Raw genomic sequence first — 24,428 nt, 5'->3', positions numbered from 1 at the left:
TACAAACAGAGTGTAGTTTCTTTGTAAGCTCATGGTTTTTAAGTCATTTTGAAGGTCACTATGTTGGAATAGTCAGAACCAAAGTAGTGTATGGAACAGTCAAAGCTTTAAGTAATATATGAGATCTAAAATCACTTGTAACATCAAACAACCACTTTGATATGGCTTAGAGAACCTAAAAATCCAAACATTATAGGGAAGCATCCAACACAAACAAAGTATTTTTCACATACTTCGCATGGATGATAATTTTACAAACTTGGACACAAATAAAGCTCACTTAACCTTGAACAAAACTAATATTTGTTCTTCAAAAATAATGAAGATAGTAGAATACCCAAAAAACTTAACTTAGATTTGGTTGAATTTAACAAGAAGGTTCTAAAGACCATTCATTAGATAAATCAATTCAAAGGTGATTTCTTGTTGCATATGGTAAGAGAACTTCACTTTCTAAAAGAAATAGAATGCTTACTAGCTCTGTGACACATTTTGATACAAAGAATTATAGTGACTAGTCAAAATATCAATATGCTCAATTTGGTATTACATATCAAATTTTATAGTGCAACTTGACTTCAAAAGGCATAGGTACTATCTTCAGTTTCTTAGCTCCTATTATTTAAGTAGACTTTGATGCAATGAAGCTTGAACTCTATTTTGAAAAGAAAAGAGTTGTTGATTATTTAACTTCCACTAGTGCCACTTATCCAATTTATATAAAAATAATACCATCAGTATTTGATTATAATTTCCACAATAAGTTGATGTAAAAAGAATATTTAAATTGAAACCCAAAGTAACATGAATATTTGGACTTAGTTATCAAACCTTATTTTAGTAGCATATTGAGGACTCCAAGAACCTTACAACAACCAAGGAGGGTGGAAGTAATCCACCATTGGTAGGAAATAAAGATTGCATGTGCATATAGCCTCAGTCAGAGAGGGTGATCTTAACAAGAACATCACATAAGAAATGAGATTAAATATCAAAAACAATGATAAAAATCTTCAGACTGGCCATTATATCAAGCCATCATTTGGATTAAAAAGTGGATCATCATGTTATAATTCTTTAGAATAACTGAGGGGGGGGTTGGGGTGAATCAGTTATCCAAGGTCCAATGATGTCCAATACAACTTTTTCTTCAAATCCTTAATGACACATAACTAAAATTTTCATGCATGCAATTGAACATTAAACAATCATGAAAAGTAAACATGCATCACACCATAACACTAAGGATTTGATAACCCACAAACCCTCTAGGAATAAGAAGGTAAAACTGGAGTGGGGATGATACCCACAAAATAACTGCGCAATTGATTTCAACCACTTCTGATGGTTTGCCCTATTAAAGGCTTGCCCTGTTAAAGGCTACAACACATTGTTAAAGGATTTAAAAACATTCAACTTGGAATGTCACCCTATTAAAGGATTTACGTAGAGTTGTTAGGCTCACCCAAGTCCATGGGATTTACAGTCACCTACTCAAAAGAATCTTTCATCCCTCATTAAGGATCTCCTATCCTCCTCCTAAGGATCTCTTTATCCTTCTCCTGAGGATCTCTTTATCCTTCTCCTGGGGATCTCTTTATCCTTTTCCTGAGGCTTATCCACCTAGCTATTAAGCTAACCTAGCAATGTAGGGTTTCAATATCTAATACAATGGTAAGAAAGTACTAGAAGGGTTTTGACCTTATACAGATTGCAACTTCAACCTTGTAGATTTCACATCACTATTCAGTCCTTTCCTTTGCTTGGCTTTCCTCCCTTGTAGTGCTGATAGCTTGTTCACCCTTCAAGATCTGTCTCCTTGAGTTCTTCCACTCGTTATGCCAATGCTTTCTCTGGTCACTCGATTAATTCAGAGTCTTGATGCTCTGTTCTTAGTCCTCTTGGCTTCTTCACATGATTACACTTATGATCAACTCCCTCTCATGCATGCGCACTTGATCTCTGACCTATAACTCCTTATAAAGAAGTTTTGTTCTTGATTTCCTGCTCAAATCTCCCTCTCCAACTTTAGAGTTTCAATGGATTAGGTAGGATACAATGTATCTGTCCCATATCTTGTTTCTATCTAGAAGCTTCATGATAAATCCATTAGCATTCACCAAAAAAATATTTTACATAGAGTTCTATGTCACCAACTCATCATTCTTATCTTCTATATGGTTCACAAAATTCTAGCTAACTACCATGTCGGCTCAGATCTGGTGAATCTTTGACTTTTAAAAATAATGCAACAACTTGACATCATTGGTTTACTGATGCTCGGCACCTTCTATGTTACCCGGCTTCTTATTATTATTTATTGGTGCTTGGCACCTGTATCTTGCTCGACACCTGTATCTTGCTTGGCACTTGAAGACTACTTGACACTTGATCTTCACTCAGCACCTGAAGGCTTCTCGACACCTGAAGATCACTTGACACACACTAAAGTTGAACTTGCTCGGCTTCAACTGGGAATCTGTTCAGCACTAACTAGAACTTAGTTAATCCTTACATCATGTGTCTCAGTGTGTCCATCCTCTATGTCTTAGAGTATGTCATCAATGCACTATTTCATCAATGGCTTAGCTGATCCTTATACTTCATTACAACATCATAATTGCAACCTTTCTCTAGGTATTCTAGTTACATCTTATTTATTGCCACCTCCTTGTCAATCAACCAATTGATAGTATTTGGATCACTTAAGCAATTGTCATTCCTGCAAGTAGCAAGTTTGACATCAATGAAAAAATAATGATTGAAATGTTCTTGACCAATTCTATTTCTCTTCATTCATGATCTTTTCAATCATTTTCAACACATCACATACACAAAATTGATGAACATCAGAAACAGTGATGAGCATACTACTTTTAGATTGATTTAAAGTTCTATATTTGATTAATACAATATAGAAATAATATTCAACAATATAAAACTCTTCACAATCAGTAGTAAAAACTTCAAGATGATACCAAACCCTGTTGTAGCCCTAGGCTTCTTATAATTTTTGTTGAATTTTTTTTGTGTTCAGATTCAATTAGGGTTCAAATACACTTTTCTATTTGTGTTAGTTGTCACTCTAAGAATGATGCCATCAATACTTCCTGATATTGTAGTCAATGTCATGAATCTCTCTTATCAGTAACTTGAAAACCTCACTTTTCTTTTACAAATGCCTATTATGTTGCTGAAGTTTACAAAACCACCTTAAAAGTGCATATAAATAGAATAGTCAATTAAACTTGCCTGATGTACCTAAGAAGAGAAAAGTCATCAATCCTTAGGCTCAAATTTAAAAGATCGAAATAAATTTTTATAATATGCAAAGTCTTGCCTCAAGAAAGTCTGTCATTATTTCCTTAGAATGCTTCAGCAAGAGAAATGGCTCAAACAATGAGTGGTTTATAAGATGTGTAGACTATCAACAATTGATAACTTATTATGAAATATATAATATAAACTACCAACAATTATGCATAAATATGTATAATACATAAAACTAATAACCAATGTAACCTACAACATGTGCCTAAGGAAAGAAGTTTTCATCAATACATGAGAATGTTGTAATGTGCAAAGTCTTCTATCAAGAAAGTCTATGCCTATTGCCTAAATATGTTTTCGAAAATGTAGCAATTTACTAAACAATGGTTGGTTATAAGAATGTAGTTATCAACAATAAATAAGCATTAAGACATTTTTGAATGCAATAAAAATTTGATTGAACATTAAAGATAGTGATGATGCATAAAATAAACTACAGTCATCTGTCACAAAATTGTGTCATCATGTGTGTGCAGAGTGCATGCCTGCACACTTAAACAAGGAAAATTGTTTGATGAGAGGTGACTGCAATTGTTTTATGCATCATAATATTCTCCAATATTTATTCATCACTTTTATTATACTAATTCATACCTATATATTGTTGATGGCTATATTAAACATCCACTCTTTGATGAAAGAAACCAGATATATCCATCGTGATGTTGGAAACTAACTAACTAACTAACTCTCTGTGTGTGTGTGTGTGTGTGTGTGTGTGTGTGTGTGTGTGTGTGTGTGTGTGTGTGTGTGTGTGTGTGTGTGTGTGTGTGTGAGTGATAGCTTGCTCTTTGTTACTGCAGGGGAAACCCCTACTTTTCATAGCCTAGTCCTGTGAGAGCATCAGGTTTTGGTTTGTACTTGTATATAAGGATATATAAATACACTAAGTGTATAAATTGTGAAAGGGCACCACATTTTGTTTGCTGCATCATTATGATCTTTAGTAATCATTTAACATTCTTATTTCTCTCATTCATTGTCTTTTCCTATCCATATATCTATGTTGATTACCTATAAACTACACACTAATTAATGAACTATTTCTCTTCTAAGCATGTGTGGACAAACTTTTTCTAAAAAAATGAGAGAGAGACAACTTCAGTTTGTTTCTTGCATTATCATAACTTCAACATTTTTTAGTGCACCACAATTGTCTCTGACTCTCTGGATTAGCCTATATACTATGCAGCTTAACACCAATAAGCAATACAAATTGCTTCTTGTTTACACCCCAACTACCATGCACTCTTAACTTGTTCAAACTAGGTAAGTGAAATAAATTGTTTACTATTCACATCCTAGCTATTGTATATTCTCAACTTTCTCATATTGGGATTTCAATTATCAAAACAAAAAAAAAGTGTTATCATTTGTATTCTATTTCTAAAAATTTCGCAAAATAAGCTAATACATCACCTTGGGACATTACACTGCAGTACTAATTCTCTACTAGATATATTTATTGGAGATCCTTCCCAAGGATGGTTTGTAGTCAAAGTTCATTAAATTTGATGCCTATATGAATCTGAAATTTAGATACCAGCGTAATGCCTTCTAAGTTCTATAGTTAACACGTATCTAGATTCCAATGAGAAAATGGAGATTATGCCTTCCAATTGCATGATCCAAAACACTGATACAAAAATATATGTCATTAATCTATAGAAGAAATGTTTTGGATGACCCTGGTCCAAAGCCATCTATGTAATTTTCAAGCTGTCACATCCATGAATGTTGAGGTTGATTAAAAGGGATGGAATGTAAGTAAAAGTAATAGTATTGATAGTAACACTAATAAAGAAATCCAGGCACAAAACAAGGGGTTTCTAGATAGTATAATTTGGACCTTTCACGGTACTCTCTTGTACTCAGTGGTGATGTTCAAGAGAAAGATATAGTACTCCATAGTGATGAGAATGAGTTGAAAATAGAAATAGAAAATCAATCATTCAACTCCCCAAGAGATAACTGATAGAATGGAGAGGCAACAAAGGCTCTAGGAACCTATATAAATGATCCTCTCTCAATCTAGTGAAGTTAGGTCTCCTTTTACATTAGCATTATCTTAATATTCATTACTTTTAAACCATCCAATTTCTACTACTGGATATCAAGAGATTTTCCTAGTCTTTGAAGAAAGGATGACCAAGAGCAAGGTCCATGAAATGATGAGCATTGTAGCAGGTTTAATAGATGAAACTAATGCACAGGAACAACAAAGCCAGATTGCAAACAATACACTATGTCCTGGCATTGAAAATTGTAGTGGTTGATGTGGAACCTCGTGAGTCTCTGGTTGGAGAAGGAAAATATGGAGTAAAACCCTTTTCTGAGGGCTATTCTAAAACCTAAATGAGGGCTTTTCTAAAGCCTAAATGAGGCCTTCCCTTTCTATCATTTTTTAAAAATTTAGAAGAAAGTGACTGAGTTGTATCTTTTTTTGAGCTCCTTGAAGTGGCTTAAGGCTGTCATAGAACTTAGTCATTAGGATTAGATATTGCTTTAAAGCCTACTTAGTACATGCATTTTTTGAATTGTATTATGATGAGTGATATTTTTCATCTTCAACACCTACTTTTTAAAACATTTATCACAATTAATTTATTTTTTAAAATTATACTGCCATGACTCTACACTCCAACTCAGTAACTAGTTCGATCTAATTAAATTTTTTAACCTTTTAAGCTATGAGCATGTACTAAGAGAGGCCTTAATCAAACTTCAGTAGCTCTATAGCTTTTCAATAGATACTAGAATTAAATGCAATTCTATTGAACATGAAAATTATTAAAATGCAAAGAGAATTACCATGATTCTGCATCAAGATCTAGCCATCCTTCTTATGAGTGCCCTATAAACTTGTTTTCTTCTTTTCTCCAAGACACAAATATTTTAATTGAGAAAACATCCTCCATAATCAAATTCTATTAATTATGATAGACATTTAAAGAAATTGAAAGTAATGTTGACATTCCTCTATACATATAATATATGATAGACAATCCCTAACATTTCTATAGTTGATTGAAATTGATATGTTTACCAGGAGCTATCGAGTGCATCCAAAGACCTATGATATAGAGTAATGGTTCCATTTTTGCAACAATAACCAAGGTTCATATACCATCAGTGTGATAAGACAATCCCAAAGAGTATGTGCTAAAGTGGTAATGTAATGTCAAACTCAAGGTAAAATTATGCTATTAAGCACCAAGTTTCTAACATAAGCATCTATATGACATTGATCATAAGAAGAAATACTTTCATCAATTTAGAGAATCAAGTCTCCAACATAAGCATCTATATGACGTTGATGATAAGAAGAAATACTTTCATCAATTTAGAGAATCTAATTAATTTTGGAATAGTTTAGATCGAATTTCAAGGGGCAAATGTAAACCGATCGATACCCAAAGTCTCTTAACTGTTCAGTCTCTTCATTGATCTAATTATTCCATGAAACTAAGGGCCCATTTAGCTACAAATAAAACATCATTGCAGATGGTTTAAATAGATCAAAATGTAAACATGGGCAACTTTGGTTAATGCAAATATATCGTACATTGGACTCACCCTACCAATCATGGTCCACACATTGATGGTTGAGTCAAGGCATTTTATGGAGACCTTGCTCCAATTGTTGTCTACAACCAATACTGGCACACTGACCATATTAATTTTGTATAGCTGATTATGCCTTTTGAACTTGACAATAGCTCACTTATTGCTTTAATCATAGTACCCTAAACCCTATTGCAGCCTCTTCTATTGCATCCTGAGAACCTAAGGATGGATACTTGGATAAAATTCCCAAGGTCTTGTGCCATATACCTTGCCTCCCCACTAGAATCGAAATATTCTTGACAATGCCATCTCCATTCAAATCAAACACAAACACATAATCCACTAAAATTTTACCTATTACAATGGTCCCCTACACAATGTTGTGGTAAAGAAAACCTATTATCATATATGCCACAAAAATTTTACCTGTTACAATGATCCCTACACAATGTCATGGTAAAGAAAACCTATTTTCATATATGCCATGAAAATTTTACCTGTTACAACGGTCCCTACACATTGTCATGGTAAAGAAAACGTATTATCATATATGCCACTAAAATTTTACCTATTAAAATGGTCCCTACACAATGTCGTGGTAAAGAAAACCTATATCATATATGCCACTAAACTTTTACTTGTTACAATGGTCCCTACACAATGTCGAGTCCTCTCTTCTGGAACCCCCCTTGAAAATCTATGCCTTCATGCGAGCGAAATGTTGGAATGCAAAAGCATATGTACTAAAATCATTGTGAATTTGATGCTATATAATATTATTCTAAATTTAAGAATATTAAAGACCAATGGAAAGGATTTATATGTCCTCATAAAAGTTTTTACACATTACCAGGAAACTAGTGGGAGCAAGGTTTTATTGCTCAACAGAGTAGAAGGAATTGAAGGAGTTGAAGTGCCCTTGGATTGATGCAGGGAAAACCATATCAAATCTTTGGACATACCATTAACTCACTCAAGAGTAGAGCTTTCAATCGCCATAAGTTTTAACCTGCATATATTTTGACTTCGCGAATACTCGGGAACCCTCGACACCAAATGAAATGTGATATTTTTGCCCATTTTTTGTTTTTGTTTTTTTTTGCAGTGTGCGTCGCAATTGCAACCAAAATAATTGGTCACAATTGCGACCAACACGGGCATGTTATTAAAAAAAAAACAAAAATTTTCTTTATAAATCGACCAACCAACCCATTTAAAAGACTTAGTCAAAAAATTTGGTCAAAATTTAGGGTAAAATACACTAGTGTACAATTCCTTCATAGCTAGAAAAATATATTATGATACTAGGAAACATTGTTATGATATTGTTGATTGCCTTCAATTTTTTAGGGTCCTTTGATATTCCCAAAGGTTGAAATTCCCTTATGATTTATTCTTCCCCTGGGAAATATCTAATAACCTCTGTTTTCAAAGTAGATATCATATACAGGTCGACAAATATATCTATGTAGCTGATTCTACAATTATCTGAGAAAAGAACTCAAAGAACCTAACTTTGTGTTGTTATAATGCAATTTGTAGTTTTTGATCTCAAAACACTAGAGTTTCTTCAATTATATACTTTTAAGGTTAAGTAACAAGAATTTGAAATTTTTCAACCATATATAATTATACTCACTCTTCATCAAATATATCTTCTAGAATCAAGAGTGCATTTACTTTTGTTCATTGGTTGTGGTATCCATTTGATAATGTTTCTAGGCACTTCATGCCCTCAAGTCTTCACAACAATGGAGTCATTTGACTTGGACAACAATGGAGCCATCTGGCCTGGACAATAGTGTTGGCTGTCCCCTATGAATTCTCGTAAAAAAAAAAATTATTATTATTTGTCTTCTAGTGACAACTGACTTCTAGAAGGGGTCGATTCGAATCTGAAAGGAAAATCAAATTTGTCTCTCTTTGGCAACTATTTGCCAACTCTCTGAAACTTATTGCAAATTGGAAGCTTCTACCAAGTTTAGCTCACTCTCTGCAAACTATGGTTTGCCTCTTTACCTATGTTACCCTCCAAGTTTCTGAGATGGGGAAGGGGGGGATAGAGAAATGGGTTTGTGGGACAAATTGTTTAGGTCAAAGCAGGGAATGACTACACAAACATATATCATAATTTTCAAATATATTCATGAATTTCACATTCATCATAGCATCATAATTTAAAATTGTCAATTCCATTTATCAAATTATCATAAAACATAACAATTTGCATCGTCGTCTAAGAATACTCAAGTCTAAGAATAAGAACATAGGATGACATCATGATCAAAGGAATCAAATGAGAGAACAAAAAACATCATAGATTCATTTATTTATTTACTTTAATTTTAATTTTTTTAAACACTTACCTCGATTCTACAACCTGTGGCCAAGTCTAATCTTTGCCCGTGTCCATGTTTCCAACTCCACCTACATCCAACCTATTAAATAACCCTAATGTTGACCCTGTTGTTGAAAAAAATTTGCACCCTACAAAATAACAAAACCCTGCAACTTGAGCAAGAACCTTGCCACTGTTCATCTGTGTGTGGTAGGAACAAAAATAAAGTTCCTAACATATGTTATTTTTTAACCCAAAGTAACATGCTCTTCTATTATTAATGTTTTCTTGTGTTCCAACATATGGGCCATGTGGGGAAAAAACAAATTTTAAATGTTTTTTTTTGGTTTAATTATCTATTTTAAAATAAAAAACTTTTCGTAGTCCCTAGGATGAATGAACCATTTCCTAAGTTTTGGGGAGTTATCCATTTTTCTTGCCTAGGTGGGGACCACTTGGAAACGTCTCTGGCTATCCCCAAGTCTGTGAAATGGGTGGTTTATGAAACTTGGGGCTCAGGGCCAGAAATGTGTTCCTGGATTACTTAGCTCTTTATAGACTGACAACTTTTCATCGAATGCAATTAAATTGTTGACTTGCCTTGCACTACAAATTAATATATTGTCCCAAGTGGGTATATATTTAAGACTACTTTTTTTTTGGGCAACAATAATGAAGAAGCAAAGGCCTTTGTTAAATGCTCTAAAGGAAACTCAACTCATCAGAGACATTACAGGAAGTTGCCCAATTGTTTAGATGGCTTAAGCTAAACCAGGATGGTGGAAAGTCTGCCAATGAGAGTGGTGAAGTGTTGCTAATAGAGGAAAGTCTGACAATCAAGGTGAAGGAAGCATTTTCAATGAAGTAAAATAAGTCCATGGTGGTGAAAGGAACTCATTTATAATGTTTAGGGCAATTTTTTGTCAAAAAAAGTGCTCAGAATTGAATAACTTGTTTAGACTGATGAAATGGACTGCATTTTAGTGGAATATAATATGTTGAATGAGGCAGTTAAGAGTAACATGTCCTTACATGAGTACTATGGATTGAAATCCAAAAGTATATAGAGGAGGGAGGAGTACAAGGAAAGAAAAGAGATAATCAATGTGGATTTGGTAAAATTACTTAACCTAATTTTGATGAAACAAGCAACTCATCAGTTATGGTTATATAAGTTGAATACTCATTAAACTCAATGAGGAAGACCGGACCATCAAGTTTGCCACCTTACACTTGGAAGGAGTAGTGCATGCGTGATGGTACCATGGACTTGTAACTCAAGGACATCATTCAATCTCCACCACAGAAGATTTTAGTCAGAGACTTATTGAAAGGTCTGATAGATACTACCCTGAAGTTCATTTGTGTAACTTAGTACTATTTAAAGTAAGAAGGCAAAGTGCAAGATTATGTATCAATATTTTTAGAAAATTGCAGTAATATGTGTTCGATATGCCAAATAGGAGGCTAATAATACTCTTTGTAAAAGGATTCACTGAGCCACTAATAGGGTAACATAATGTCGTAGACCCAACAATATTTTTAGATGGTATCAAAATAATTCTCAACCTAGAGGATTTGGTGGTCAAGGACCCTTTCAATAGTAAGAAGATAATCCCACATAGTCAAATCAAGCAAACTTTTCAAAAAAGTTTGATACCTCCTAGGATGCCTCCAGTAAGACATAACTGAGTGGAAGTCGGTAGTCATTAAATCCTTCTTTAAGTTATCCAATAAAGGTAGTGATTGAAGATGCTAAACCTAGGTTGTTTCTTGCCTAATTTGTTATTCATTGCCTTTATGAGTGAGATATCAAATCATAGCCAACATGTGTTATATAATGTTGAATCTCATGTATGAAAATTAAAGAAGGCTTTTTATGGATTGAAATAGGCCCCCAGAGCTTGGTATGAGAGGACTAATCACTATCTTGTGGGACTAGGGTTTTCCAAGAATGATGCAGATCCAAACCTCTACTTTGAGGTAATTAATGGCTATACATTAATACTTATTCTATAGGTTGATGACATGTTAATTGGAGGAGGAGATCACTTGATTTCTAAAGTAAGAGAGATCTAACTTTAGAATTTCATGTATGCAAATTAAAGAAGGCTTTTATGGATTGAAATAGCCCCCTAGAGCTTGGTATGAGAGGATTGATCACTATCTTGTGGGACTAGGGTTTTCCAAGAATGATGCAAATCCAAATCTCTACTTTGAGGTAATTAATGGTTATACATCAATACTTATTCTATATATTGATGACTTGTTAATTGGAGGAGAAGATCACTTGATTTCTAAAGTAAGAGAGATCTAACTGTAGAATTTGACATAAATATTTGCGCATTTTACATTGCTTTCTTATATTAGAAGTCTGGCAGGAATCAGATGGTATCATTCTTAATCAAGGAAAAGTATACCTTTGACCTTCTCAAAAGGTTTGGAATGTTAGACTATAGACCCATGTCTACACCTATGGAAACCAGTTTACACAAATTGAAGGAAGCAACAATAGAATCAGAATTGTAGATCCCACTCTCTATAGATAGATAATTGGATCATTGATGTATTTGGTTAACACAAGACCTGATATGTGTTATGCAATGAATAGCCTAAGCCATTTTTGGTGTGAACCAAAGGAGATACATCTTGTTGCTACAAAGCATATTATAAGATACCTTCAAGATACAATTAGATATGGTCTTAAATACAAAAATTTAGACCTAGATCAACATGGATATCTTGTTGTTGCAAAGAATATTCTAAGATACCTTCAAGTTACAATTAGATATGGTCTTGAATACAAAAATATAGACCTAGATCTATATGGATACTCTGATTCAGATTGGGTTGGAAGAGAATTGATCAAAAAACACAACATGATCTTGCTTCAATTTGAGATTAACAATGATCTTATGGATCGGCCGAAAACAATCATTAGTTGCATAAAGCTCTATTGAAGCCGAGTAAATTGCAACCTCTATGAGAGCAAGAGATGCAATATGGCTCTATAAATTGCTTGTGGGATTATTTGGTGAGCTCCTGAATCTTATTTTTCTCCACTATAATAATCAAATTTGTATCAAGCTTTTAGTGAATCCAGTTTTGAGAATTTAAGACTATAATAGTCAAAGTTGTAACAAGCTCTTAGTGAATCTGGTTTATAGAATTTAAGTAGTTCATTCTAATATAGTATTTAGTTTTACTAGCTATGTTATTTTAAGAATTATAATTCTTAGATTTATGTCTTGATTTTGATTTGACATCATTTTAAAGTTAAGAAAAATCTATAGTTGTCTAGTAGAAAGTTATTATAAGATAATTAATTAATTAGTTAAAATCATATTAGAATGGTTAAGATTGTTATTATTTGAATTGTAAACCAATATATTATGATACTTCCACAATAGATATAGATCATATATGGTCTATTCATTCCTAAATAATGATCTACTTATCAAATAATCAAATGTATTCTCTTGTTTCTAAATAATATATAGGAGGTGTCATTATCATTTGTAGAGTTTTTAGTTACTTTTGTTATGATCAATTTGATTTGAAGGAGTTCATTTCCAATAAGATATGGAGCTTCAATGTATATTGTATGACACTCTAATCTATTTTCTTACAATTTTCAGCACAACGAGAATTATAGTATGATTAGTAGCTACCTAAAAATACATAGTTAAAATAGTGGTTAATCAAATTTTATGTCTTAGTCCAATTAATAAAAGTTAATTATACTATTCAAATTAGTTTACATTGCATAATTATATATTTCCACATTACTCAATAGTTTCTTTAATATTTAATCAAGATTGGTTTAAATTACTTTTCAATTTATATATTTTATATACAATTATATATTATATAAAAATAATACATAAGTATAGTTATTTGATTATTCAATAATAATGATGATTAGAGTTATTACTTTTATGTTTGAAAATGTCAAAATTATTTCTTCAATTACACTTACATTTAAAAATTAAATCTAAATTTAAATCTTAGCTAAAAATTACTTTGAATAAATTACTATAATGAGTCTTGTTAAATCTTGCAAAATGTCAAAGTAATAATTTGGTCTAATTCATAGATAAGAAATCAAAAAATAGAGTTTTAATACTACTTAATAGTACATTGATATTTTAAAATATGAATTTTTCAAACATAAAAAATGGTTTTTTTCTAATTAAATATACAAACATTCAGGATTATGCTTTAACTAATTATGTTTTGGAAACAAAAACTTAAATATTAGATACATCATAAAATAGAAAAACACAATAATTGTTAGAAACGTTTTAAAATCTTACTATTTACCAATTACTATATTTACTTAGACAATCATCTATTATAGATTTCCACCTTTTGTCACTATCGGTGGACCCCTTGCTCCTTCGGGTGCAAGTGCTAGTTATTAGTAGTGTATAGAAGGGAAGCAAAGGATCAATGCTCTAAACAAGCATCATTACTTGCCACGTGTAACTATGGAACAACTGTGAATTTGACGCTGGCACTGAATGAAACTACTGAGCCATTTATTTTCATGCCAATGAGATGGCTATAGTGATTTATGAGGTAGATTGAGTTGGATTTTAGTATAGTCATTTACTGACGAAAAAATTGGTCAAGCCATTTTCATTATGTGTAGTCTTAAAAATGCGTACCCAATCTCACCATTCATTGATGGTGTTAATGACGTGGGTGGTGGATAGGTCGCAACATCCGCGTCAGATGTGAGAGGAGTTACAGGACCTGTCCTATGCCATGTCAGTGCCTCCCCCGAGGTTCCCACCCCACATGGAAATGTCAGAAAAAAATTGTTGGTTCTCTTGTGAGGAGTTCTTGTGCATTCCATGTCAGAAGACTCACTATTCTGTGATTTCATACTGCAAAAGATAGGCGACAAATGAAAATTAATTCTCCAATGGAATCACTTAATTGTGATCTGATTAAGCACGTTCAGGCTGGAGTAGTACTGGGATGGGTGATCTCCCGGGAAGTCCCGGTGCTTCACCCCTGTGAGCATCACCTAGATCCAATGAGTGCTTAGTGTTCCATTTATTCTCATGAGAGATGGATTCATGTTGAATCACTACTCGTGAAATATGGGTCAATGAGTTTGACTCAAAAATCACACAATTAAGTTAAACCCTGATAGCAGTATCATAAAGATATCCCCATTTATTGCAAAGGATTGTAGTCAGCTGGAGGATGATATTATTCATGCAATTGTATTTATTGAAAGGTACATAACCTAGCAACCCAGTCTGTACTGCAATCTACTTCTACAAAAACTACTTGTTTTAGGAGTCAGACAAGTTTTACATGAAGTCTTCATCGATAATAGTCTATCAGCTTATTATTATTATTATATGTACGGGAGAGGACATAGTAGTTGAGCGGGGTCCAATAGTCGTTATAGCAATTGTGAATATTAATACTATTAGTTGAACAAATTAATACTAAATCTTGATTACATTGATTTCATCTATTAATAGAAATATAATTAAATATGTGATATATGGAACCAATAATTGTACACATAAGTTCTTGTAATCTTTAAATAAAAAATAAAATTTATAGATGCCTTATTAAATGTTATGCAATGATTTTTTATCTGACTAATATAAATAAGTTGACTACAATAAGTCCACGAGTTTTAAAATAATGAATCTTCCATAAATAAATTCATGTCTTGGAAAATTAAATAGATCTATTGCATCTCACAATCAGAAATAATTATATAAATTTAAGATCCAATCTGTCACAATTTAATATTTGATTGTGATTGACATATATTACAACTTGCACCCAATACTTAGTTTCCAACTATCACAATTTAATATTTGATTGTGATTGACATAAATTACAACTTGCACCCAATACTTAGTTTCCAAATACCATCACTGAGTGTACAACTTTTGGACACTTTTAAAAATCTATACAAATATTCTTTTTTGAATATCACCTAACAGTGTACAACAACTAGGAACTTCATAGATCTAAAGAAATCTTCTTTTTTAAATAATACTCAGCAGTGTACAACTACTAGAACACCATCAAATCTAATGTTAACAATCTTTTTCTACTTTTCATCCCAGCTTGCTCCAAGTAGATGCATTTATTGTCTTATTTGACATATCACCTACAAAAAGAGAGAACTTGTAAGGCTCACCATAAAAAATAAGGAAAACACAATTAAAATTTTTTACAACAAATTAGATCAAGTACTCCAATAGTCAAATCAGAGCAACAAAATTTAATCCGTGGCAAAAAAATTCATCCAATCAAATTTAGGGAAAAAAGGCTCAATTTGTGGCAACAGAAATCATCCAATCAAATTTGGATATTAACAAAGACTAACCAGTTGAAATTTAAATTTAATCATGGTTAAATAAGTGTTAACACAAGCTATAAAATGAATGGATAGTAGTTTCTTTATTCACTATTCATTGTAGATTTATATTTGGAATCAACCATATCTAGAACTCTTCTCTCATCAAGTAGACAGGTGCATAAATTTCAATTAATTTCCATTTATATTTTCTTTGTTTAAATCTTCCTATTTATTTTATATGTTTAAATCTATCTATTTTTTTTTTGGATGAAAGAACCCTTGTGCAAAATTGGATATCTATGTAAATCCCTGTTTAAACATTTTTCAAAAACATTTGCATTGTTTTTATTTGAATCTTACACATAGAGAACAACTAAGGCTATGTGCTCATGGAGGGGGGCTACCCAAAATTTCTCAGTAGGTGCTGCTGGAGATTTTCACAGTTAGGTGGTTCCAATAATTTTTATGGCAGCAACCAATGCTAAAAGATTTAGCTCATAGATTTTAGGAAACTAGTACTTGCAGATTTTTTTGGCAAAATTTATAGTTGAAAGAATTAGTTGAGAATTACCATAATTGCAAACACCTTCTAGTAATGCCATGTAGAAAAAATCCTTAGTTGGATACATAGGGGATTTGGAGGATGCTAAGAAAAACATAGGTATCCCAAAAAGTTGATTCGAATCAGAAAGAAGTTAAGTTTCTAATAAATCTAAAACTGGGAGAACACTCCTAGACATGTATAAGAAAGGAGGAGATAACATGCACAACAAAATAAAAAAAGAACATATGAAAGATTTGTTAGTTATTTTTCAGTCACAACTACAAGTTTAAGGCTTGGATTAAGATATCTTAACCAAGTGATACAATGCTATGAGACACTAACCTGGAAGTTCTTACAAAGACTTAAGTTGGCTCTAGCCAAACAAATTACCTTAGGTAACTTCAAAAGAATAATCCTTGCCCTTCAATGCAATGTCATAGGCCCACAACATCAACTAGTTAAGACTAACAAGTTAGGTATAAAAAACAAAGTTACTATCTCTCAGTCCCCTTAATATTAGCCACAGCAATGCAGCTATTTGACTTGAATCTCAAGAAAACTTTGTGGATGAATAAAGAGTGAAGAAATTGTACGGCCAATGTTAAGGTAACTCAATATATAAAACACTACTTTGTTAAATATATTTATCAATTTTTATTTTTTTTGCTTTTGATATTTTGGAGGTCGCCCAAAGTTAATGTGGCACTGGAAAATTGAATTCCAGGCTTACAGCATGCAAATAGAAACAAAACACATATGCACTATGATATTAATTGTTCGTGATGTGCATGTAGCCACGAAATTCTTCAAAGTTGCCTACAGTAAACATAGTAAAAAGCTAAACTAAGTACATTCATTGATACATAAATTGTCAGTATTTGAAACACTTTGCAGAGTGGAGTATACCTAAATCACATTTGCAGCTTCAGCTTTAACTACCTCTAGTATCATTTTATCAAGGATCTTCATGTTGCCTACCAAAACTCTACAATCATAACTGCAAAAGAATTAAAATATCCTATGAACTGAAATTTCATGATCTGATACAGTGATCACCTACCCTATGTTGCAAGGTCAAATGCTCAATGATCCTATTCCATAACAGACTTTGTAGATCCCATCCAAATATCTAGCAATGCCAAATCTGATCTGTGTTCTATTTTACTCTACCATTTCTTGCATAGTATAGAAAAGTAATCTGGGAGAACTATGATAAATATCTATAACTCTCGGTTCAGATGAAAAGACTAGTCAAGTACTCGGTGACCACTTAGGTTAGTCTAGTGCACAATATGCAATTGATGATAAACACAGAATGGACTACTTTTATAGTTCTACTAAATGTCTATTGATGATTTATACAAAGGAAACATAGTTATACTCACTAACCAAATTTTTCATTGCATAATAATGAATTGTTTAAAAAGAAATATAGTCTATTTAACTCTGTTTTGTAAACTAAATAGCTATCAAAAAAAATGTTTGACAAAAGCATTTGCACTAGTCTATCATTTTTTTTTCTCATTCTATCATTACATATTTATTTCTAGTCAAATGCACTATTTTGTTAAAAGTATTTGCAACCATTGTTGAAATAGATTGCAATCTTCTATTAAAAGAAAGTAGTGTTCTAACATAACCGTTTTATTAAATTACTTTTGCATATAATAAATTTTGCACAGACTACATATATATCACCATGAGAGCTTCTAGGAAGAATCAAGTTCAAAGAGCAAGGCCACTACTAATGCATAAAAGAGGGATTACTCTTCACTGCAATCTAGAAAATGAAAGCAATACTAGAGACCCAAATGATATATCAAATCATCCTGAAGTATCAAATCCAAATCCAATAGATATACTGGATGTGCAAAGAGTTTCTACTACACCACCAGTGTCTAGAACACCAAAGAATGCATCAATAAGCAAAAATTGGTCAAAATCAAACATGAATAGTGCAATCAAAGATGTTGAAGATAATTTATATTCCACCTGAGCCTACCAAGAAATGGGGTATTCCTTTTACGACCTTGTCATATTGGTTGCAAGGTATCACAACTAGAACAAAGAGAGGTCCACCCACTATATTATCAAGTGAAGAAGAAATGGAAATAGTGCAATGGTGTCAAGAAATGGAAAAGATGGGATATGGTCTTGAGATATCATAATTGAAAGCACATGTTGCTCAAATTTGTGAGACTAGGCCAAACCCCTTCAAAAATGGTTTTCCTAGCAAGTCATGGTGGAGAGGGTTTAAAAGAAGGTATCTTGAGTTGGCATTAAGAACTGTAGAAGGTTTAGATAAAGACAGAGCTACTATGCTTATACCATCCATAATAGCAACATTTTATGACAACTTGGCAAAAGTTTACAAAGATAGACAATATAGACCACCCCAAATTTGGAATTGTGATGAAACAAGTGTTTAGGCTGGGAGAAAATGTGGAATGAAGGTAATAGCCAAAAGGGGCTCAAGGAGTGTGCCTTATGTATTGTCAAAAAGTAGAGAATAGATCACCATATTATGTTGTGTTAATGCTATAGGACAGAGCATTCCTGGATTCTACATCTTTAAAGGTCAAAGGAAAATAAAAAATTATATTGCAAGTTGTGAACTAGGGGCTTGTATGGCAACCCGACCTCATGCATGGATGACCAAGGAACTTTTCCTTAATTGGTTGCATCACTTTGCTAGATCTGTACCTGGTGGAGTTTCACCTAGCAATAGGCATTTACTTATATTTGATGGTCATGGAAGCCATGTGGCACTTTCGACAATTAAAGAGGCAAGAAATCTAGGAATTGATCTCCTTACATTGCCAAGTCACACAAGCCACGGTCTCCAACCTTTGGATGTAAGTGTGTTTTCTCCTTTTAAGAACTATTTCAAAAAAGAGAGGTTAGAATGGATGTCAAAGCATCACGAATTAGAAACAAATAAGTCTGAATTAGCTATCCTATGCAGCAAAGCATTCAAAAAGGCCCTCACTCTAGAAAATATCAAGGCTGGATTTAAGAGAACTGGTATTTGGCCATTGAACCCAACATCACTTATGAAAGACATGAATCCTAGCAAGGCATTTCAAATTGGCGTTGAGGATGAAGATGAAGCAATTTCTCTTGAAAGTATTCTAAGATTTGTAGGAGTTAGTGATTCTGATATAAAAGAAAGAGCAAAGAGAAAATGTTGTAGTTGAAATGCAACTACAACAAGAATTTGCCATTGTTGAACAAGGACAACATGATTCTGCCACTACTGAAAAAGGAGAACATGTTTCTGCCACTGTTGAACAAGGAGAACATGTTTCTGCCACTTTTGAACAACAACAATATGTTTTTGCCACTGCTAAATAGGGACAACATGTTTTTACCACTACTGACCAGGGACATCTTATGGTTCATACTACACAAAATACTTACAGGAGATGAGTTCATGGAACTTTACATGGAACAAGAAGCCAAAAAGAAAGAGCTTGGAGAATTGAAGGCCAAGAAAAAGGAACAATCAGATGAGAGAAAAGCTAGTAGAGCTATCCAAAGAGAGTTGAAAGCACAAAAGAAACTAGAAAATGCAATGAAGAAGCAAAAGAAAGAACAACTTTAAATGATACAAAGGAAAGAGAAAGAGAAAAAAAAGGAATAGGTCAAAAGATTGAGGGAAATTGAAAAATCAAAAAAGGAGCTGGTAAGGTAGAGGCATTTAAGCAATCCCTTAGATCCTCTTCCAGAAAATTCAATTCTGAGAGATATAATGAACATTTACACTCCTACTTATTCATCTATTGCCAATTGTCCAAACAACAATTAGATTTGTGCAAGCCAACTGCGACTTTCCATAACACCTTCCAAGGAGCAAGGAAATGGAGGATCTGGTTCTAACAATACAAGCATAGTTGATGTAGGCTTAAGTTCTAATATTACAGCCATACCCATGGATGGTGTAGGTTTGCATAAAAGCTAATATGATTGTATGAAAAATCCTATTTTAGAAGGTATAAGTTCCTTGATTTTATTTTTATTTTTTAGGGCTTTTTGGTAGATGCATGATTCAGCAAACCATATTTTTGGAGTAAAAATTCCTTGAAATTATTTTTTTTGGATTCTTTTGTAGGTACATACATCATCAAATCATATTTTTGGAGTACAAGTTCCTTGAAACCAGATTTGTTGGGATGGAAGTTAGGTACATGATGGATCACACCATTTGTAGGCTACTTGAGACTGGATATACCATATGCTATAAAATATTTTGGTTAACTTCATATATTGAGCTACTTGAAACTAGATATACCATGTGCTAATTAAGTATTTTGGTTAACTACATATACTGATGTAACTCAAGAGCAGATGATAACTTATGTTGTGAAATTACTATTTTTTGGATGGAAATTAGCTACATGATTGATCAAACCATGCACTTGATGTAACTTGAAACCAAATTATGACTTATGATATATAAAGTTTGTTAGTGCAAATGTGTTAGAATTTTGATGTTACTTGAGAAAAATAATAGGTTCATGCATTATGCTTTAATTGACCTATAAATGTGTTAGAATTGTGCATGCCTCTATACATTCATGCATTATGCTTATAATTGACCTATAAATAATTACAAGAATTGAACTTTTAAGACTATAAACAAAATACAAATTCAGTAACGGGAAAAAAAACTAAAAGGATCATTGCCTTAGTGAAGTATAAAGTAACCTCACCTAGAATCAATAGTGACTTCCGCCTCCTTTTATGCAACTCAATTCCATTTCCTATACACCAAAAAAAATGCAAAACATTCACAAGTCAAAGATACATACAATATTTTAATTTTGCATTTAACATGGACTAATGATGAAGTATGAAGTAATTGAATTAAAACATGATACATGTATAAGTTCCACATTAATTATGTTCATTTCATTATAAAAATCATAATCTAGCTAAAGAGAACAGTTTGATTTTTTATTAAAAGTAGTTTGAGATTTGCTGATTGTATTAAATAAATAAGTAGCTAGGTAGCTGGATACTATTATTGGAGAATGGAGTATAAGAAACCATATGTCAATGTATTTTTCTAACTTTATCTCTAACATATCTATATACTATAATAAACATATACAAGTAAATGCATATTTATATATATACAATTGACAATATCATACACCTACAATAATCATATAGAAATTATGCACAAAGAAAGATTTTCATGGAATCAAGAGTTAAATGTATAACAATACAATTATTTTCATTCATTCCTTAATGGATTAATGAGTATTATATGACTGATAGAAAAATGTTGAATTCTAACTCTATAAGAATATAGGACATTTATTTTCAACCTCATTAGCAACATTTTTTATAAGAAACAAAATTAAGAAGAGAAGAACAAGTGATAACTGACTTATTGACCTAAAACAAAAAGAAGTTAATCTATAGTCAATGCTTCCAATGTTAGAAGGTTATACGATGTATTGATATCACTTCAACTTTGGTAGTCTTGAAGAATTAAAGAGAATGCATGTATCAAACAACAATTTTCAAAATCATATTATCTATAAGCCAAAAGAGTTGGAACTTTCTAAACTGAATGCATGTATTGAATAACAGTTTTCAAAATCATATTATCTATAAGCCAAAAGAGTTGGAACTTTCTAAAATGTAATAAAAAGCATTAACTTTACAGTTAAGTTAGGCCCTAGGAACACTAAATCCAATGTACTGGTAACATTAGAAATAGCATGCTTTTACGCAACAAAACTAGAGTAGCAAATCTTCAAAATTGGTGTTTAATAAAAGATAAGAAATGTTTGTTCTAGATTCAACTATAGAGTAGGGATTTCCTACAATGGGAAATAGCAAATATGTTAGTTTGATACAGGCTATAAACTCTCATAAAATCAGCAAACCCTAGTTGAGTTGTAAACAAACATCGTGTGTAGATAATATTTGCATGGAAAATAATACTCACCTTCAAGGAAGCTAGAAGTTATAACATCAGTAATGTGTTTAGAGGAAGTATTACGAGAAATGAGGATGAATGTAATAATGAAGCAAGAATGGTATGTTAATGGGAAATGTTGCAAACTAGAGAAATAAAGCCATTATATTAGGCATTGAACTTATCAAAGTTTGGGACAGAAAAATTCAAGAGCATCATAACAAAAAAATACCAAAAAAATGAACCATTCCATATAGTTTATTGCTGCAAATGGTTAAACTCCATTTATTGAGTTGGCATACACTCATGATACAAGATTTGAAAACATCTTATTAGAATGGGCTATTGAACCATCTAGTTCCCCTCTTCAAGGTAATTCTGATCAAACCAAATCTTTTGATAATGTTGAAGAATCATGATCTCAACCAGATCTTTTGATAATGCTGAAGAATCATGATCTGTATTTCCTGAATGCTCAAAGGAGAAAACTTCATTCTTGTGCAATTATGGTGTGAATACACACCTTTGAAATAGTTGCAAATATTGGGAAAATAGAAAATGCACAAGATATGAGAAACCCCAATCTATTGGGCGCACAAACATAGCTTTTAGATAGATAGCAGTTAAACTCCAAAAGAATTTTTGGTTTCATTTTGTTTCAACTTTTATAGCTCTAAGTATAAATCCTACAGTGCCTTCATCGGAAACAAAGCAATTTAGGGGAAAAGAGATTGTAGGTTAAAAACTCTTTAACTAAGAACTGGCATAATGAATTATAGGTTAACATTCATCTAAATACATCCTCTCTTCTTCTTCACATGCCAATACATTAAATGACATACACGAGCCACTGAAATTAGCTCTCTTGGGATTAATTGAAAGGAATCTATATATCTCATAAACCTAGAATTCACAACTTCACTAGGACTCCACCTCCAATAGCGTTGGTCATCACCCCAAATGATTGATGATTGTCTAGAAGATAACATATAACACACTTTTGCAGTTGGCTTTTGTAGTCAAAATCTCTACATGTTTCAACGAATTGTGTGAAAAGTTTAAAGGAAAAACAAAACCAACAGGAAAACAAATGAAATTTGAATTCACCTGGGTTCCTCCATTGAGAAAGATTGATTGACAGAGGAGAAAATAGAGAAAATGCATAGGATATGAGAAACCCCAACAGATTCTTGAAAAAATATACTCACAAAGACATGCAACATCAATAGCGTAACCACAATATTTTAAAAAATGATGACACATACCGAAGACAACCACTTGAGATGGTTGGTTTTTGGCCTATTGGTTCACCCTATGCCCCTCAGTAAACACTATAGTGAATAAAATCATGCATATAACAGTCCATGCTATCACCTTCAAAGTCTATACTCCCCAAATCTTAAACACATAAGACAGTATGTGTCTAAAGCACACAAGTGTTGCACATATGTAAACCCTAGCATGAATGTTGCGTGAGTGAGAGAAGCACACACAACTGCTACACATATGTAAACCCTAGCGTGAATGTTGTGTGAGTGAGAGAAGCTTACGAAACTTCTGGAAAGAGAATGGGGAGAGTAGATTAATCAATGTGTGTGCATAATAGGGCAAACTATTATCATCATTAGTATTATATTGTTGATTTTTAGGTGAAAGTTTTGTAGTAGTAGGGAGAAAAATTTATCATTATAGATCATGAAGTGTCCAACTATAGGGTTCTTCACTGTTCTTTTCGGTTAATGTTGGGTCAATTTTAGATGGTAAGGTGTATTAATTTAGACATTGGATGTTTGTTTTAGGAAACATAGTTAGTGAATTGTAAATGTAAGTGAAATAAATAGATTAGAATTTAAATAGGTTTAAATATAATAGTGTATTTTTTAAGTTATTTTTAAATTATAATATATTACTATTTGAACATAAATTGTGTTAAACATGATCAATTATTGATTTCTTGTTGTTTTATATAAGAGTAAAATGTAGCTAAAATAAATATTATTAAAAAATATTAGGATTCTTTAAGTATTTAATAAGTTGCATTCATAAGATGTATTGGAATATACTTTCATAAGAAATGATGTTTAAATAATCAATTGTTGATAATTATATTATTAAGTTTTGGTCAAGACCTCTAAAAAGTCATTTTTAGAACACTTTGAACTGAATTGATTATTTCGAGAAGTTGCCAAATGAGTGGTAGCTTCAAACCTTAGTTGTAGTTAGTTAAGTAGCTATTTTACATTTCTTAAAAAAAACGGAGGTCCTAAGACATTCCATTCTACAACTACATATTAACAAAGTTAGCTATCATGACTATTGGGTCCTCTCCCCTATACTTAGTTATTTACTCTGACTATATATAGGCAGGGTACTA

The 24,428-nt window shown here is 32.4% G+C and overlaps 1 long non-coding RNA gene across 1 annotated transcript; it reads right to left on the bottom strand.

Moving 5' to 3' along the window:
* Positions 1-14,962: 14,962 nt before the first annotated feature.
* On the bottom strand, positions 14,963-21,071 carry LOC149556579 (uncharacterized). Its single transcript, XR_016364719.1, has 2 exons — positions 20,835-21,071; positions 14,963-15,386 (listed from the first exon to the last, which is right to left on the bottom strand). It is a non-coding gene; the product is annotated as an uncharacterized LOC149556579 (long non-coding RNA).
* Positions 21,072-24,428: the final 3,357 nt, after the last annotated feature.

Source organism: Cupressus sempervirens, chromosome 5 (assembly GCF_028749045.1).
Source record: "Cupressus sempervirens isolate cs-2001-9-10 chromosome 5, ASM2874904v1, whole genome shotgun sequence".
Lineage (NCBI taxonomy): Eukaryota > Viridiplantae > Streptophyta > Pinopsida > Cupressales > Cupressaceae > Cupressus > Cupressus sempervirens.
This window is presented reverse-complemented; position numbering and strand designations above follow the sequence as displayed.